The sequence below is a fragment of the Saccopteryx leptura genome, chromosome 1, assembly GCF_036850995.1.
Source record: "Saccopteryx leptura isolate mSacLep1 chromosome 1, mSacLep1_pri_phased_curated, whole genome shotgun sequence".
In the NCBI taxonomy this organism is placed as follows: domain Eukaryota; kingdom Metazoa; phylum Chordata; class Mammalia; order Chiroptera; family Emballonuridae; genus Saccopteryx; species Saccopteryx leptura.
Genome location: NC_089503.1, coordinates 324,131,203 through 324,150,876, shown reverse-complemented (window position 1 = coordinate 324,150,876; position 19,674 = coordinate 324,131,203). Strand labels below are relative to the sequence as shown.

The 19,674-nt window shown below is 37.4% G+C and overlaps 1 pseudogene; it reads right to left on the bottom strand.

Annotated features, from left to right (window-relative positions):
* Positions 1–1,286: 1,286 nt before the first annotated feature.
* Positions 1,287–15,590, bottom strand: LOC136388416 (large ribosomal subunit protein eL21-like; annotated as a pseudogene).
* Positions 15,591–19,674: the final 4,084 nt, after the last annotated feature.

The following is a 19,674-nucleotide window of genomic DNA, read 5'->3' as shown; positions in this document are numbered from 1 at the left end:
GGCTTATCTAATAAAAACCAAAAAAACAAAATCCAGAAAATAGTAGCATACATCAGGAACATACTTCTCCTCACCTAGGTGATTTTGCCTTTTGCTGCCTGTGGGTCTCCTTGTGGCTCTAAGTCCTGTAAGATTTGAGACTAAGAGGAACCCTGCATTTCCAAGAGGGAGGTGCCAACAAGTCACAAGTTAATGTGGCCTCCTGACAATTTAAAATTATGTATGTGGCATGCGCTAAATTTCTATTGGATAGTGGTGCTCTAACCTGTTTATGTTCCCACTGATAATATTGTTCTCACCTTGTCCTAGAAGAAAGACACACACTGCCTGGTGTTGGCATACTTCTCTGAGTGAAATTCATGCTTTCTTTTCTTGTGTTACTTTTGTGGATCAACTGGATCCTTTTAAGATTCCCACTCCCCTCCCCCCCTTATTTTTTTTTTTATAGAATAGATCTAGAGCAACTTTAATTCTAGGGCCAGTTAAGTTCTACTGTTAAGCTATGACCCTTCTGGGACTTTACCAAATGCCCTTGATATTCAAAAAAGTTTCTTCACCCTGACTGGCTGGAACTATAATGTCTCCCAGCTCTGCATAAACTCTGGGAATTGTTCAGCTGGTTTTGATCTTTTTTGCCCGTCCATAGCCAGGCTTATCTAACTATACAGAGCTTGTTATTTAGTAGCAGGTTTTCGAGGCAGATTTCTGGAAAATTTTCCTGCATACTTCCCTTCTCTCTAGTAGTAGTTTCATAAATCCCAGCTGCCTCCATCTTCTCAAACTGATTTCTAGTTCCTTAGTTCACTATCTGTCCACGCCCTGTTTAGTTAAGCCCTTTCTGTGTTACAGTCTTGAAAATGATTGTCCGGAAAGCTGGGGCAATAGCAGGTCCTCCCTCATTTGTTTTCCTTTTCTCTCAGCGATCACAGCCCTTTGCTGGCTTTAATGCAACGTCTTAAAACAGTTGTTTCATGTCATTTGTCCAGTTTTTTGGTTATTTATGGTGGTAGGACAAATTCATTAACTAATCATTATTGTTTGATTAAAAATTTCAATTCAATATTTCCTTGTCAAAAGTAAGTTATCTACTTTTTTATATTTTTTTAGTGCTTGCTGTATATCTTGCAACATAAATTCTTGATTTATAAAATATAGTATAAATTTATTGTTTCATCACTTTATGAACAATGCAAGAAACTTGAAACATTTTATTTAGCTTCCCCTTGATTTTGTGCTATTTTTTAAAAATCAATGTAGTGGGGTCTCTTATTTATTTATTTTTACACTTATCCTGCCGTGCATTCATAAAGAACAAGCTCCAGCAGCTCAGACTCCTTTCCGTCGGTTCTCACAAGGGGCGCTTCTCTGGGTGGAGCAGGCTGGCTCTTTGGTTTAACCCAGGTACCTTTCTCTTTGGCTTTCTTGTTTTTCTGATCATTTCCTTCACACCTTTCAGGAAGCTATCTTGGCTCTTAGAGTGCTTAATATATTCACTATGTACCTTGATTCTCTTGGCATGAATTTTGCCCTTAACTTGTTTGTTCACAGCAGTGCCCACCGCATGCTGGGTGATACTGTAGACTCTTCCAGTTTTGTCATGGTAACATTTGTGGGACATTCCTTTCTGAACAGCGCCTATCCCTTTTTTTTTTTTTTTTTTTATTATTAAATTTAATACAGTGACATTGATAAATCAGGGTACATATGTTGAGAGAAAATATCTCTAGATTATTTTGACATTTGATTGTGCTGTATACCCCTCCCCCAAAGTTAAATTGTCTTCTGTCACCTTCTATCTGGTTTTCTTTGTGCCCCTCCCCTCCCCTAACCCCTCTCTCCTTCTTCATCCCATCCCCCCTCCCCCAACCCCCTGCCCCTGTTGCCATCACATTCTTGTTCATGTCTCTGAGTCTCATTTTTATGTCCCTTCTATGTATGGATTCATCTTAGTTTTTTTTCTGATTTACTTATTTCACTCCGTATAATGTTGTCAAGGTCCATCCATGTTATTGTAAATGATCCGATGTCATCATTTCTTATGGCTGAGTAGTATTCCATAGTATATATGTACCAAAGTTTTTTAATCCACTCGTCATCTGACGGACACTTGGGCTGTTTCCAGATCTTCGCTATTGTGAACAATGCTGCCACAAACATGCGGGTGCATTTCTCCTTTTCGAGCCGTTCTATGGTGTCCTTGGGGTATATTCCTAAAAGTGGTATAGCTGGGTCAAAAGGCAGTTCGATTTTCAGTTTTTTGAGGAATCTCCATACTGTTTTCCACAGTGGCTGCACCAGTCTGCATTCCCACCAGCAGTGCAGGAGGGTTCCCTTTTCTCCACATCCTCGCCAGCACTTATTCTGTGTTGTTTTGTTGATAAGCGCCATTCTGATTGGTGTGAGGTGATATCTCATTGTGGTTTTAATTTGCATTTCTCTAATCATTAGTGATGTGGAGCATTTTTTCATATGCCTATTGGCCATCTGTATGTCCTCTTTGGAGAAGTATCTATTCATCTCTTTTGCCCATTTTTGGATTGGGTTGTTTGTCTTCCTGGTGTTGAGTTTTACAAGTTCTTTATAAATTTTGGTTATTAACCCCTTATCAGACAGACGTATTGTCAAATATGTTCTCCCATTGTGTAGTTTGTCTTTTTATTCTGTTCTTGTTGTCTTTAGCTGTGCAAAAGCTTTTTAGTTTGATATAGTCCCATTTGTTTATCCTGTCTTTTATTTCACTTGCCCGTGGAGATAAATCAGCAAATATATTGCTCTGAGAGATGTCGGAGAGCTTACTGCCTATGTTTTCTTCTAAGATGCTTATGGTTTCACGGCCTACATTCAAGTCTTTTATCCATTTTGAGTTTATTTTTGTGAGTGGTGTAAGCTGGTGATCTAGTTTCATTTTTTTGCAGGTAGCTGTCCAATTTTCCCAACACCATTTGTTAAAGAGGCTGTCTTTACTCCATTGTATTTCCTTACCTCCTTTGTCAAATATCAGTTGTCCATAGAACTGTGGGTTTATTTCTGGGTTCTCTGTTCTGTTCCATTGATCTATATGCCTGTACTTATGCCAGTACCAGGCTGTTTTGAGTACAATGGCCTTGTAGTATAACTTGATATCAGGAAGTGTGATACCTCCCACTTTATTCTTCTTTTTTTTTTTTTATAATAATTTTATTTTTTTAATGGGGTGACATCAATAAATCAGGATACATATATTCAAAGATAACAAGTCCAGGTTATCTTGTCGTTCAATTATGTTGCATACCCATCACCCAAAGTCAGATTGTCCTCTGTCACCTTCTATCTTGTTTTCTTTGTGCCCCTCCCCCTCCCCCTTTCGCTCTCCCATTCCCCCCTCCCCCCCCGTAACCACCACACTCTTATCAATGTTTCTTAGTTTCACTTTTATGTCCCACCTACGTATGGAATAATGCAGTTTCTGGTTTTTTCTGATTTACTTATTTCACTTCGTATCATGTTATCAAGATCCCACCATTTTGCTGTAAATGTTCCGATGTCATCATTTCTTATGGCTGAGTAGTATTCCATAGTGTATATGTGCCACATCTTCTTTATCCAGTCATCTATTGACGGGATTTTTGGTTGTTTCCATGTCCTGGCCACTGTGAACAATGCTGCAATAAACATGGGGCTGCATGTGTCTTTACTTATCAATGTTTCTGAGTTTTTGGGATATATACCCAGTAGAGGGATTGCTGGGTCATAAGGTAGTTCTATTTTCAGTTTTTTGAGGAACCACCATACTTTCTTCCATAATGGTTGTACTACTTTACATTCCCACCAACAGTGTATGAGGGTTCCTTTTTCTCCACAGCCTCTCCAACATTTGTTATTACCTGTCTTGCTAATAATAGCTAATCGAACAGGTGTGAGGTGGTATCTCATTGCCGTTTTGATTTGCATTTCTCTAATAGCTAAAGAAGATGAGCATCTTTTCATATATCTGTTGGCCATTTGTATTTCTTCCTGAGAGAAGTGTCTGTTCATATCCTCTTCCCATTTTTTTATTGGATTGTTTGTTTGTTTGTTGTTGAGTTTTATGAGTTCTTTGTATATTTTGGATATTAGGCCCTTATCTGAGCTGTTGTTTGAAAATATCATTTCCCATTTAGTTGGCTTTCTGTTTATTTTGTTATCAGTTTCTCTTGCTGAGCAAAAACTTCTTAGTCTGATGTAGTCCCATTCATTAATTTTTGCCTTCACTTCTCTTGCCTGTGGAGTCAAATTCATAAAATGCTCTTTAAAACCCAGGTCCATGAGTTGAGTACCTATGTCTTCTTCTATGTACTTAATTGTTTCAGGTCTTATGTTTAGATCTTTGATCCATTTTGAGTTAATTTTTGTACAGGGGGAGAGACTGTAGTCCAGTTTCATTCTTTTGCATGTGGCTTTCCAGTTTTCCCAGCACCATTTATTGAAGAGGCTTTCTTTTCTCCATTGTGTGTTGTTGGCCCCTTTATCAAAAATTATTTGACTATATATATGTGGTTTTATTTCTGGACTTTCTATTCTGTTCCATTGGTCTGAGTGTCTATTTTTCTGCCAATACCATGCTGTTTTGATTGTCGTGGCCCTATAATATAGTTTGAAGTCAGGTATTGTAATGCCCCCAGCTTCATTCTTTTTCTTTAGGATTGCTTTGGCTATTCGGGTTTTTTTATAGTTCCATAAAAATCTGATGATTTTTTGCTCTATTTCTTTAAAAAACGTCATTGGAAGTTTGATGGGAATTGCATTAAATTTGTATATTGCTTTGGGTAATATAGCCATCTTGATTATATTTATTCTTCCTAGCCAAGAACAAGGTATATTCTTCCATCTCATTATATCTTTTTCAATTTCCCTTAACAATGGTTTATAGTTTTTATTATATAAGTCCTTTACATTCTTTGTTATGTTTATTCCTAAGTATTTTATTTTTTTTGTTGCAATCGTGAAGGGGATTATTCTTTTGAGTTCGTTCTCAATTGTTTCATTGTTGGCATATAGAAAGGCTATTGACTTCTGTATGTTAATTTTTTATCCTGCGACCTTACTGTATTGGCTTATTGTTTCTAGTAGTCTTTTTGTGGATTCTTTGGGGTTTTCGATGTATAGGATCATATCATCTGCAGAAAGTGATACCTTTACTTCTTCTTTTCCGATATGGATGCCTTTTATTTCTTTGTCTTGTCTGATTGCTCTGGCTAGAACCTCTAGTACCACATTAAATAAGAGTGGAGAGAGTGGACAACCCTGTCTTGTTCCTGATTTAAGGGGGAAAACCTTCAGTTTAGTGCCATTTAATATGATGTTAGCTGATGGTTTATCATATATGGCCTTTATCATGTTGAGATATTTTCCTTCTATACCCATTTTGTTGAGAGTCTTAAACATAAAATTGTGTTGTATTTTATCGAAAGCCTTTTCTGCGTCTATTGATAAGATCATGTGGTTTTTGTTCTTTGTTTTGTTGATATGGTGTATTACGTTAACCGTTTTACGTATGTTGAACCATCCTTGAGATTCTGGGATGAATCCCACTTGATCATGATGTATTATTTTTTTAATATGTTGTTGTATTCGATTTGCTAGTATTTTGTTTAGTATTTTAGCATCTGTATTCATTAGAGATATTGGTCTGTAGTTTTCTTTTTTTGTGCCATCCTTGCCTGGTTTTGGGATGAGGGTTATGTTGGCCTCATAAAATGTGTTTGGAAGTATTGCTTCTTCTTCAATTTTTTGGAAGACTTTGAGTAGAATAGGAACCAAGTCTTCTTTGAATGTTTGATAAAATTCACTGGTATAGCCGTCAGGGCCTGGACTTTTATTTTTGGGGAGGTTTTTAATGGTTTTTTCTATTTCTTCTCTACTGATAGGTCTGTTTAGGCTTTCTGCTTCTTCTTGACTCAGTCTAGGAAGGTTGTATTGTTCTAGGAATTTATCCATTTCTTCTAGGTTGTTGAATTTAGTGGCTAAAAGTTTTTCATAGTATTCTACAATAATTCTTTGTATATCTACGGTGTCCATGGTGATTTCTCCTCTTTCATTTTGGATTTTATTTATATGAGTTCTTTCTCTTTTTTCCTTGGTAAGTCTTGCCAAGGGCTTGTCAATTTTGTTGATCTTTTCAAAGAACCAGCTCCTTGTTCTATTAATTTTTTCTATAGTTTTTCTGTTCTCTAATTCATTTATTTCTGCTCTGATTTTTATTATCTCCTTTCTTCAGCTGGTTTTGGGTTGTCTTTGTTCTTCTTTTTCTAGTTCCTTAAGGTGGGAAGTTAAGTGGTTCACTTGGGCTCTCTCTTGTTTGTTCATATATGCCTGAAGTGATATGAACTTCCCTCTTATCACTGCTTTTGCTGCATCCCATAGATTCTGATATGTCGTATTGTCATTTTCATTAGTCTGTATATATCTTTTGATCTCTGCACTTATTTCTTCTTTGACCCATTCATTTTTTAAAAGTATGTTGTTTAGTTTCCATATTTTTGAGGGATTTTTTTCCTCTTTTTTGCATTTGAATTCTAGTTTCAAGGCTTTATGATCAGAAAATATGCTTGGTACAACTTCAATTTTTCTGAATTTGCTGATTTTGTTTTTGTGGCCCAACATATGGTCAATTCTTGAGAATGATCCATGTACACTGGAGAAAAATGTATACTCAGTCATTTTGGGATGAAATGTCCTGTAGATGTTTATCATATCCAGGTGCTCTAGTGTTTTGTTTAAGGCCACTATATCTTTGTTGATTCTCTGTTTGGATGACCGATCTAGAGCCGTCAGCGGTGTATTGAGGTCTCCAAGTATGATTGTATTTTTGTCAGTTTTTGTTTTAAGATCAATAAGTAGCTGTCTTATATATTTTGGTGCTCCTTGGTTTGGTGCATATATATTAAGAATTGTTATGTCTTCTTGATTCAGTGTCCCCTTAGCCATTATGAAATGGCCATTTTTGTCTCTGAGTACTTTTCCTGTCTTGTAGTCAGCATTATCCGATATGAGTATTGCTACACCTGCTTTTTTTTGGATGTTATTTGCTTGGAGTATTGTTTTCCAGCCTTTCACTTTGAATTTGTTTTTATCCTTGTTACTTAGATGAGTTTCCTGTAGGCAGCATACAGCTGGATTTTCTTTTTTAATCCATTCTGCTACTCTGTGCCTTTTTATTGGTGAGTTTAATCCGTTTACATTTAGTGTAATTATTGACACTTGTGAGTTCCCTATTGCCATTTTATATCTTGCTTTCTGTTAGTTTTGTGTCTTGTTTGATCCTTCTCTTTCGTTTTTCTATCTTTTGTTTTTATTTGGTTGTATTCCATACATCTTTCCTCTGTTGCTATCTTTTTTATCTCATGTGCTTCTGTGGTGGTTTTTTCAATGGTGGTTACCTTTGAGTAATGAAAAGGGTCCCTACCCTGTTCATTGTAGCGAACTATTTTGTGAGTACTTTTGCACTCCATCGTCCTTTGCTACTGTTAATCTCCATCTTCTCCCCCTCTTTCTTTTTGTTGTTGTCACAGTTTAAATTTGGTTTTATTGTGTTCTTCTTGGAGCTTTTACTTGTGGCTCTGTTTTTTTTTTGTTCTTTGTATCTGATTGGAGAACCCCCTTTAGTAATTCCTGGAGTGGGGGTTTTCTGATGATAAATTCCCTCATCTTTTCTGTATCTGTGAATGTTTTTATTTCTCCTTCATATTTGAAGGATAACTTTGATGGGTATAGTATTCGTGGATGAAAGTTCCTCTCTTTCAGGATTTTAAATATTGGGGTCCACTCTCTTCTAGCTTGTAGAGTTTCTGCTGAGAAATCTGATGAGAATCTAATGGGCCTTCCTTTATATGTTGTATTCTTCTTTTCCCTGGCTGCCTTGAGAATTTTTTCTTTGCTGTTGTTTTGTGTCAATTTCATTATGATATGCCTTGGAGTAGGTTTGTTGGGGTTAAGAAAACTCGGAGTTCTGTTTGCTTCTTGAACTTGAGGCTTTAGTTCTTTCCACAGGCTTGGGAAGTTCTCATCTATTATTTGTTTGAGTATGTTCTCCATTCCATTTTCTCTCTCTTCTCCCTCTGATATACCTATTATTCTTATGTTATTCTTTTTGATGGAGTCAGATAATTCTTGTAGGGCTATCTCATTTTTTAAAATTTTTGAGTCTCTTCTTCTCTCTGTTGTGCTTCAAGTTGCTTGTCTTCTATTTCACTAATCCTCTCTTCTATCTGACCTGTTCTATTAGCTAAGCTTGTTACTTCGTTTTTCAGCTCGTGAATTGAGTTTTTCATCTCTGTTTGATTTGTTTTTATAGTTTCAATTTCCTTGGACATATATTCTTTGTGTTCATTGAGTTGTTTTCTGAGCTCCCTAAATTGCCTTTCTGTGTTCTCTTGTATATCTCGGAGGATTTTTAGGATTTCTATCTTGAATTCTCTGTCATTTAGCTCCAAGGTTTCCAATATATTAAATTTTTTCTCCATAGATTTTTCCTCATCTAGCTGTGTTACCTCTCTTTCTTTTGTATCCATGATATTCGATTTTCTCTTCCTTAATGGCATCTGAGGGTGGTTTTGTTGATAGTATTAATGAGATTTAATAAAGAATAAAAAGTTAAAAAAATAAAAAATCGAAGAGTTGTTTTTCTTTTTAAAAAAATTAATAATGAAATAAAGAAAAATAAAATAAAATAAAAATTTTTAAAAAAGGAAATTATTCCCCCTTCCTTTTTTCCTCTCCTCTCCTCTCCCCTCTTTCTTGAGAAAATCTTGTGGTGAACTGTGAATTATAACAAACAATGCCTGTGATGGAGGGCCTGAATTGGGGAAAAGTAATAAAGGCGCAAAAAAAAAAAAAAGAAAAGAAAAAAAAAAAAGGAAAAAAAAAGGGGGGTGTGGACCCACAAAAAGCAAATAAGGAAAAAATTTGGGTCAAGAATAAAATGATTTGCTTTTAGGTGTTGGTTGTCTAAGAGTTATGATGAGAGGAATAAGAGGAAAACAGAAAAATGGGGGGACAAATTAAAAAATTACTATTGTATTTAGTGGAATAAGAACTAGATAAAATGGAGAGCCAGGGATGGGAGCACTGCTAGTGAGTTAAAAAGGTGAAGTAAAAAACCCCCAAAATGCCATAAACATAAGTTAGAGTCCCAGATAAGATAATTTGTTTGTTATTGAGGTTTGAATGAGAGGAGATGTAAAGGAGAAAGGTAGAAACTAATATAGAGGGAGAAAAGAAAGAGAGAGAAAAAAAGAGGGAACCACTAAAAGAAGAAAAAAGAAAGGAGAGAGAGAGAGAGAGTTAAGGGTTTTGGAGTGCAACCCTCATAGAGAGAAAGGAAGAGGAGAGAAAAGATAATGGGAGACGTAACACTTATGGGTAGTGTAGTTCAAGGAGAGGAGAGAGTAAGACCGGCAGAGAGTTAATCGGCCAAATTGGAGGAGGAAAAAAAGTATCAAGAATGAATATAAGAGAAACAAACGAACAAATATAATAAAGTGGGATAGGTTATAAAGTCTGCAGATTATTCTTGATTTTGAGAGGTTATCTTCTTGCTTTTTCTTTTCTCTCCCTCTTCCTGGTCGGTGACTCTGTACCCTGGGTTCTGCCCCTTTGGCACGCTCAGGTAGAGGTTTGCAGTTGATAAATCTCTATGGCAATGTCATGTATTGTGCTTTAGTCTCGTTGGCAGTCGAGGCTCATTGGCATTTATAGGCTCTGACAGTGAGAGAGTCCGTGTTCCTGGAGCCTTTCTCCTAGTCTTTCCTTCCTCAATTAGTAGCCTGATAATCCAGCTATGGGGTTGCTGCTGCCTCTGCCTGGATCGTAAGAGGCTCAAAGAGCTGGCAACTCCCCACTCTATTTCCACTCAGCACAGGGCTCTGGGTAAGGCTCAGTCAGTCAGAGCTGCTAGCATAATCAGGTGGGCTTTTCGCCCACTCAAAGACCTCTGGCTCTGCCACTCTGTCCGGTAACACAGGTGGGCACCCACTTCCGGGGCGCTTGGAGGAAACTCTCGCTATCTGCGTGCGCAGACCAGGATATCCGGCCAGCAGTCTCACGCTCTGAGTGAAACCCCCAACCGCATGGAAAAGTTGCAGCATTGGAATTGGCTCTCGCTCCGTCCCCGTGCACGGCTTTTGCAAGGCGCTGGGGTGGCCCGAGATTCTGCTTTGGCCCACACAAAGGCCCCTGACTCTGCCCCTCTGTGCGATAACACGGGCGCGCACTGCCGAGGCACTCGGAGGAATCTTTCACTCCCTATGTGCGCGCGCAGACCAGGATATGAGGCTGGCCGCGTTTCCCTCTGAGTGAAACCCCCACTAGCACGGAAAATCTCCACCGTTGGAATTAGTTCTCGCACCCTCCCGTGCGCGGCTTTCCCAGGGCGCTGGGGCTGCCCAGAGATTCTGCTTTCGGCCCACAGAAAGGCCTCTGACTCTGCCTCTCTGTGGGGTAACACGGGCACCCACTTCCGGGGCTTAGGAAGAAATCTCTCGCCCACTAACTGCGCACAGACCAAGAGAACGGGTAAAATGGCTGCCCCGCTTGTCTTTCTTTGTTTGGGTTTGGCGCGAGTGTTAGCTTGTATTGCCCGGGTTGCCACAGGATCAGTTTTTCCTTGGCTTGGATCTCCGTGCCACAGCCTGGTTCGGCCGTTTGTGCCGTGGCCTGGATCTATTCACCCCCTTTGCCTGCCTCCGTTTCTATATTCACAGTTACCAGAGAAAGCCGCCCTGTTTAGGTTAGTGAGGAAGGCGGAGCATTTCTTACTCCTTATTTCCTTCGGGGTTTGGTTATATATTTAGCCAATTTTTCACTCGACCATACCTTCGGGTGTATTGCGAATCATCTGGAGGCTCCAAGTATAGGTTTTTCTGTTTCTGGTTGAAGATCTTGTTGAGTTTTGGGGGAGATTTATCGGTATCGCTTCCTACCACGCCATTACTCTGACGTCATCTCCCTATTCTTCTTTTTTAAGATTGCTGAGGCTATTTGTGTCCTTTTATTTGGTTCCATATAAATTTTTGGAATATGTGTTCTATATCTTTGAAGTATGTCATTGGTATTTTAATTGGTATTGCATTGAATTTATAAATTGCTTTGGGTAATATAGACATTTTAATGATGTTTATTCTTCCTAACCATGAGCACGGTATATGCTTCCACTTGTTTGTATCTTCCTTGATTTCTTTTATCAATGTTTTGTAATTTTCCGAGTACAAGTCTTTAGTCTCCTTGGTTAAGTTTACTCCTAGGTACTTTATTTTTTTGGTTGTAATTGTGAAGGGGATTGTTTCCTTAATTTCTCTTTCTGACTGTTCATTGTTGGTGTATAAAAATGCTTCTGATTTCTGAGTATTGATTTTATATCCTGCCACTTTGCTGAATTTATTTATCAGGTCCAGTAGTTTTTTGACTGAGACTTTAGGGTTTTCTATATACAATATCATATCATCTCCAAATAATGATAGTTTTACTTCTTCTTTTCCAACTTGAATGCCTTTTATTTCTTCTTCTTGTCTGATTGCTGTGGCTAGGACTTCCAGGACTATGTTAAATAAGAGTGGTGAAAGGGGACACCCCTGCCTTGTTCCTGATCTTAAGGGTATTGCTTTTAATTTTTTCCCATTGAGTATGATGTTGGCTGTGGGTTTCTCATAGATGGCTTTTATCATGTTGAGGTATGTTCCCTGTATTCCCACTTTGCTGAGAGTTTTGATCATGAATGGGTGCTGGATTTTATCAAATGCTTTTTCTGCATCTATTGAAATTATCATACGGTTTTTCTCCTTCTTTTTGTTTATGTGATGAGTCACATTGATTGATTTACGAATATTGTACCAGCCTTGCCTCCCCAGAATAAATCCCACTTGATCATGGTGTATGATTTTTTCCATATATTGTTGGATCCGGTTTGCTAATATTTTGTTGAGGATTTTAGCATCTATATTCATCAGAGATATTGGCCTATAATTTTCTTTCTTTGTGTTGTCTTTGCCTGGTTTTGGAATCAGAATTATGCTCGCCTCATAAAAGGAGCTTGGAAATCTTCCTTCCTCTTGAATTTTTTGAAATAGTTTGAGAAGGATAGGAGTTAGTTCTTCTTTGAATATTTGGTAGAATTCCGTTGTGAAGCCATCGGGCCCCGTACTTTTCTTTGTTGGGAGTTTTTTGATAACTGTTTCGATCTCCTTTGTTGTAATCGGTCTGTTTAGGTTTTCTGATTCTTCTAGATTGATTTTTGGAAGATTGTATGTTTCAAGGAATTTGTCCATTTCATCTAGGTTGTCTAGTTTTTTGGCATACAGTTCTTCATAGTATTTTCTTACAATATTTTGTATTTCTGTTGTGTCAGTTGTTATTTCTCCTCTCTCATTTCTAATTTTATTTATTTGAGTCCTCTCTCTCTTTTTCTTGGTGAGTCTACTTAAAGGTTCATCAATCTTGTTTACCTTTTCAAAGAACCAGCTCCTAGTTTCATTGATCCTCTGTATTGTTTCTTTAGCCTCTATGTCATTTATTTCTGCTCTGATCTTTATTATTTCCTTCCTTCTACTACATTTTGGCTTTACTTGCTGTTCTTTTTCTAATTCTTTTAGATGCAGGGTTAAGTTGTTTATTTGAGCTTTTTCTAGCTTCTTAAAGTGTGCCTGTAGTGCTATGAACTTCCCTCTCAGCACTGCTTTCGCTGTGTCCCATAAATTTTGAGTTGTTGTATGCTCATTGTCATTCGTTTCTAGGAATTTTTTTATTTCTTCTTTGATCTCATTCTTAATCCATTCATTATTTAACACCCTGCTATTTAGTTTCCATGTGTTTGAGAATTTTTGAGCTTTCTGCTGTGATTCATTTCTAGTTTCATGCCGTTGTGATCGGAGAAAGTGCTTGATATGATTTCAGTCTTCTTAAATTTGTTGAGAGCACTTTTGTACCCTAACATGTGGTCTATCCTAGAGAATGTACCATGATCACTTGAAAAGAATGTATATTCTGCTGCTTTAGGGTGAAAGATTCTGAAGATATCTATTAAATCGAGTTGATCTAGTGTTTCCAATAAGTCTGCTGTTTCTTTGTTAATTTTCTTTCTTGAGGATCTATCTAGTGATGTTAGTGGGGGTATTGAAATCCCCTACTATTATAGTATTGCTGTTGATCTCGCCCTTTAAATCCATCAAAGTCTGTTTTATATATTTGGGTGCTCCTATATTAGGTGCATAGATATTTATAATAGTTATATCTTCCTGTTGGATTACTTGCTTTATCATTATGTAGTGGCCTTCTTTATCTCTTACTATATCCTTTGTTTTAAAGTCTAATTTGTCTGATATAAGTATTGCTACCCCAGCTTTTTTTTTCATTTCCGTTTGCATGAAACTTTTTTTTCCATCCTTTTACCTTCAATCTATGTGTGTCTTTTGTTCTAAGGTGTGTCTCTTGTAGACAACATATGTATGGGTCCTGTTTTCTTATCCACGCAGCTACCCTATGTCTTTTGATTGGATCATTTAATCCATTTACATTTAAGGTTATTGATATGTAGTTGTTTATTGCCATTTTCTTCTTTAACGGTGTATTCCTTTTTTTTTTTTTTTTTCTGTATTCTTTTCCCACTTTGATCTGTTTACACCAGGCCCCTTAATATTTCCTGCAGCATTGGTTTGGTTGTAATGAATTCCTTGAGTTGTTTTTTGTCTGGGAAGCTTTTTGTTTCTCCTTCGATTTTAAATGATAGCCTTGCTGAATAAAGTAGTCTTGGTTGTAGGTTCTTGTTCTGCATTACTTTGAATATTTCTTGCCATTCCCTTCTGGCCTCAAGTGTCTCTGTTGAGAAGTCAGATGTCATCCTTATGGGGGCTACTTTGTAGGTGATAACTTTTTTTTCTCTTGCAGCTTTTAATATTTTCTCTTTATCGCTTAGCTTTGGTATTTTAATTATGATGTGTCTTGGTGTAGGTTTCTTTGGGTTTCTCTTTAATGGAGTCCTCTGTGCTTCTTGGATTTGTGAGAGTTTCTCTTGCATTAATTTAGGGAAGTTTTCAGCTATGATATGATTGAACAAAGTCTCTATCCCTTGTTCTTTTTCTTCTTCTTCAGGAACCCCTATGATGCGGATGTTATTTCTCTTCATGTTGTCACAGAGCTCTCTAAGAGTTTCCTCTGACTTTTTGAGTCTTTTTTCTCTTTTCTTCTCTGCTTTCATGCCTTCATTCCAGTTGTCCTCTAACTCGCTGATTCAATCCTCTGCTCTATCTATCCTGTTTTTAATTCCTTCCATTGTGGTCTTTATTTCTGATATTGTATTTGTCGTCTCCAACTGATTCTTTTTTATACTTGCTATTTCTTTATTTAGGTTTGCTATTTCTTTATTTAGGTTTTCAAACTGCCCCTCCATTGTTGTTCTAAGATCCCTAAGCATCCTTATAATCATTATTTTGAACTCCGCATCTGGAAGTTTGATTATTTCCATATCACTCAGTTCATCTCTCGAAGGTGTCTCTTGTGGTTTCATTTGGATTGCACTCCTTTGTCTTCTCATCTTCTTTTTTTTTTTATTTGTAGAGTTGGTTGAGTCTAGGCTTGGTGTTGTCTGCCTCCAGTTTTCAGTTGTGTTATTTCTAGGTCTTTTTGGGTTGGTATCAGCTATTATTTGTAATTCACTTTCGGATTTGGGCAGCTTTGAAGTCTTGATTTGTTTGTTTTCTTAACAGGTGATAGTCTTGTTAACTGATCTCAGCAGGGGGCTTCCTTGAAACTGTAACCAGGAATGCTGTGGGTGTAACCTGAGACGCTGAAGGTCTCTTCCACCAACTAATCTCACTGGGGGCAGGGTTTTACATCAGCTTCAGTAGGGGGAGGTGTATCTCAGATCTCCATGGAGACCTGAGTTACTGCCCCTCCTCCCTACTTCTTGTTTTCAGCTGTGTCTTGTTGCGCTGATTGGAGCTGGATAGATGTCCGGAGATCTCTGATCCGGAAGCACTTCAGCTCTGTTTTGTGAAAGGTTCAGTCCCTCCCCCAGCTATGGCCGCCTTCAGCACGAATGAGTCAGCTTTTTTATTTCGTTTCTTGCATACCTTAGCCCCTCACAGTCTGTCCCTCTCCCTGTCCTTTCCACTTGGGAGATAAGCTGGTCTTTTCAACCCACCTTGCTCCCTGGTCGCCAGGTAAGTGGCTTTGAGCAGTAGTTTCTGCTCTTTTTCCTCTGTGAAATCCTCTCTGGGCTCTCAGCCTCACCCTCCCCCCCCTTCCGTTCCTGTAAGCAGAGGAGATTCAGGCACTCCTTACCAGGATTATTGTGGCTTCCTCTTTGCTCCTTGGTTTTTGAGAGCTGTTCTTGCAGTTCAGTGTTGGTTTTTCATGCTGATTTTTTCTAAATTGATTTGTATTCTAGTTTGGTGTTGAGAGCTGCGCATCTGTGCATCCGCCTACTCCGCTGCCATCTTCTGAATCTCCGCCTATCCCTTTGATGTCTACAATATCACCGTCCTTGTAGATTCGCATGCATGTAGCAAGAGAACACCATGTTTTCTAAAAGGCCTAGAGTACATATACCAAGTGCCTTTTCTCTTTCCCTTTGTTTAAGTCATTTTGGCGAATTGCTGGAAGATGGTGGTTACAGCTGAAAAGTGTGCTATTTTTGTTCTGTGTTTTTTTATTTTTTTATTTTATTTTATTTTATTTTTTTACAAGGACAGAGAGAGAGTCAGATAGAGGGATAGATAGGGACAGACAGACAGGAACGGAGAGAGATGAGAAGCATCAATCATCAGTTTTTCGTTGCGACACCCTAGTTGTTCATTGATTGCTTTCTCATATGTGCCATGACCGCGGGCCTTCAAGCAGACTGAGTAACCCCCCCCACCCCCCGCTCGAGCCAGTGACCTTGGGTCCAAGCTGGTGAGCTTTGCTCAAACCAGATGAGCCCATGCTCAAGCTGGTGACCTCGGGGTCTCGAACCTGGGTCCTTCCGCATCCCAGTCTGACGCTCTATCCACTGCGCCACCACCTGGTCAGGCTGTTCTGTGTTTTAAATTCTCTTTCATCCTCTTATTTTTTTTTTGTTCTCTCCCTTTCTCTTCATATATATATATATATATATATATATATATGAAGACATATATTTTTAAAATTTTTAAATTAAATTAAAATTCACAGTATATAAATGAAGACATATTTTTTAATTTTTATTTAGAAAATTAACTTTAACGATGACATTGATCAATAAGAATACATAGGTTTCAGGTGAGCACTTCTATAACATTTGAACTGTTGATTATGTTGTATACCCACCACCTAAAGTCAAATAATTTTACGTCATTTTATATTTGTCCCTCTTCACACCCTTCCCCCCACTAGCTTCACTGTACCCCTCTCCCACCTTCCTTTCCCCCTGGTAACTGTTTCACGTTTATCTATGTGAAGACATATTTCTAATACAGTCAATTTTTATTTAGATTATCATACATATATATTTATCCTTTATATTTGTTCTCATTCATTTTATCATTCCCATGCTTTTATCAACTATTATTATTTTCCCTGAAAACCCTATATTGGTATCTGTTTTCATATAGATCTATTGAAACTTAATTGTATTAACTTTTATTTATTTAAGTGTGTTTTTATTTCATTTTTATTTTTGAGTAAATATTTGGCTGGATATAGAATTTTAGTCTGGCAATTACTGTCTTTCAACATTTTGGAGGTTTTTTTGGCTTTTTATTTTCGTTGGAAAGTCAGCTTTTAAATTTATTGTTAGCTCTTTGAAGGTAATACATACTATTCTTGCTTGGTTTTAAAATTTGCTATATGTCTTTTATTTTCTACAGTTTTTCTATGGCATGTCTAGATGTGGTTTTCCTTGCAATTATTCTGCTTGGGAATTACAGGGCATCTTATATCTGTGGCTTAGTATTTTTCATTAGTTTTAGAAAACTTTTGGTCATTAGGTGTTGAAATACTGCTTTTGCTCTATTTTTTATTTCTTTTGTGCTGAAACTTCAAGGTGTGTTAGACATTTTTACCCCAGTCCCAAATGTTTCTTAAGTAGTGTTCTATATTATTCATAGTTTTCCTTTTTTTTCCTCAGTCTGGTGTGTTCTTCTAAACTTTAGTGCCTTTCATCGAATTATAATTTGTAGAGACAATTTGATTCGGGGATGATGACCCTTTTTACTGAATTTACTTTTGCTTTCTTTTGGCAGGGAGGGTAAGAGAGGCCATTGTAATGGGAACAAGGATTGAGCTGATCTGAAGCTGGGATTTAGACTTTATGCATACTCACTTTAGACTTAGGTTGTAGTCCGCTGGTTTTTCCCACCTGAAGACCTTCAGTACTTTACCCTGTGTTCCTTCTCCTTAGACATAAGTTTTGTCCCTGCAAACCCCATGGAAATGCTGAGTGCTCTGCTAAGTTTCTCAGCCTCTCAGCTGAAGTTTTCAAACTGTTTAACGCCTTCAAGTAAAGAGAGGTCAGTAACAAACACCCAACATTTCTGAACTTCCTTATTCTTCTAGAATTGTGTTTCCTTAAGTGTTTGTTTTAGTAGCTCTCCGCTGCCTTCAAGGAGATAATTTTTATTTTTATTTCTGTTCTTCAGGTTATCCTTAGTGGCTTATTAGTCCTAAATAACTAGTTCATCATTTTCTGGAAAAGGTGATTCCTTATGGTTTGGAATTAGAAGAGTCCTTATGCTTTTGGAATTAGAACATGCCTTCCTTACCAACTAGAAAGTGTGCTGCAAGACATCTTGACTGCTTATCAGTTGTTCTGGTTGGCTTTAATTTCTCTGGCCCCAGAGCCATTGCGTTGGCTGTTTCCTCTACCTGGAGTTCTCTGTTGCTTCTCTTCCTCTGACAAAGTCATACCCATCGTGCAGGTCTTAATTTAAACATCATTTCACCTCCTTGCCTTAGCTTAGATTCCTTCGTATTTTTCTTACAGTTTTGTGAACATCTAGATTTATTAAGTTAATTATAATTTAATGTCTGTCTTACCCAGACAGGAATTAAATCTGCTTGTTCAGGCTGTGCTAGCACAATGCCTGTCACATAATAGATGCTCTCAAAATAAATGGAATCTGCACTGGCCTGCTTTAAGCTGTATTAATATTTCCCCAAATACATTCTATGAGAAAAAGGTTCCAAGGTCAAATAACATTTGGGAACATCTCATAGTATATCTGCCTCTTGGAAAGTCACATTGGGTATCAGCATATTAAAAATTCTTAGAAATTTCATAGCAAAGAAAACAGCTTAACTTTGTTCTTAAATTTAACACTTAAAAAAGATCTAAATATTTATTCTGCAGCATGCATTTCAACATAATTTCATTAGTTAATTTTTAGAAAAACTGAGAGTTAAACTTTATCCAACAATGAGTCAATATATTACAAATTCTGAATAAGTGAAATCAAAATCAAAGAGGCTTAAAAAGCATCACAATGGAAACAATATTTACAACACTAGAGTTCAGCTGGTATGGACAAAGATTTTCTGTTTACAGTTACTACAGTTTATATAGCTTCACAAATGACAAGAAACAAAGAGGTTTTAAGCTCTGGTCAAAAGTTACTGTTGTTGTGAGATGGGATACTATATATTGAACTGACTGTTTCAGTCACAGGTGATTCTTCTGCAGTCTGGCAGACCTAGCAAATATATTGCATTTCACAGATTTGTGCTCAGAGTTAACTAGTCTTGGAAGCAAAGACAAAGGATATAGAGTAGTAAAATGAGATGCAGGCAGCATTTGACTAATAAATGAAACTATTCTCTGTTCAGAGAATTTCCAGTTGGTATTTGTAAATTGAAAATTGTTTCATCATTAAGCAAGTAATAAATAATTTGCATTTCCTCCTACTGGCTTTCCCTTTTCTTTTGCTCTTCCTCTGGCTCTTTTTCTAATTTGATGAATTTGGAAATAATCACTAGAAAAACACTATGATTATACTCAACATCTGTGTAGCTGTTACTTCTGTAGTCCTTCAGCTATTTTTCTCCTCCCTTGAAATATATTTTCCTCTTAAGATTCTATGTTAATGCCTGACCTGTGGTGGCGCAGTGGATAAAGGATCGACCTGGAAATGCTGAGGTTGCCGGTTCAAAACCCTGGGCTTGCCTGGTCAAGGCACATATGGGAGTTGATGCTTCCAGCTCCTCCCCCCAGTCTCTCTCTCTCCTCTCTCTCTTCTCTCTAAAAATGAATAAACTAAAAAAAAATTAAATTAAAAAAAAATAAAATTAAATTAAGATTCTATGTTAAATCTCCTCCCCTGCCTTCTACTTTCCTCTCTTGTTTCTCTCAAGCATCATGGTTCTTTTCTTCTTTATCCTAAAAATATCACTGACTTTTTTCAGAAATTGTGGTACTTATAGTGCATCATGGAAATGTAGGAAATGTGAAATGATTGGAGCATAGTTGTGCCAGCAAAATCTAGCTGAGCACCAATAAAAAGTGTAATGGAATTAATCTGACCTTTACACTTTTTCTGTTAGCTCTCATTTGCCATAGAGTATTTTCTATAGAATTCATAACTACATCTTGCTTCAGGATGTCATATGCTTTTTCTTCACTATTACCCAATACTTGCTGGATGTTGTCTCATCCAGACTCAATTCTATTAAGTATTCTATCAAGTATGATCATGCAGAATTTGAGATGCAGGGATC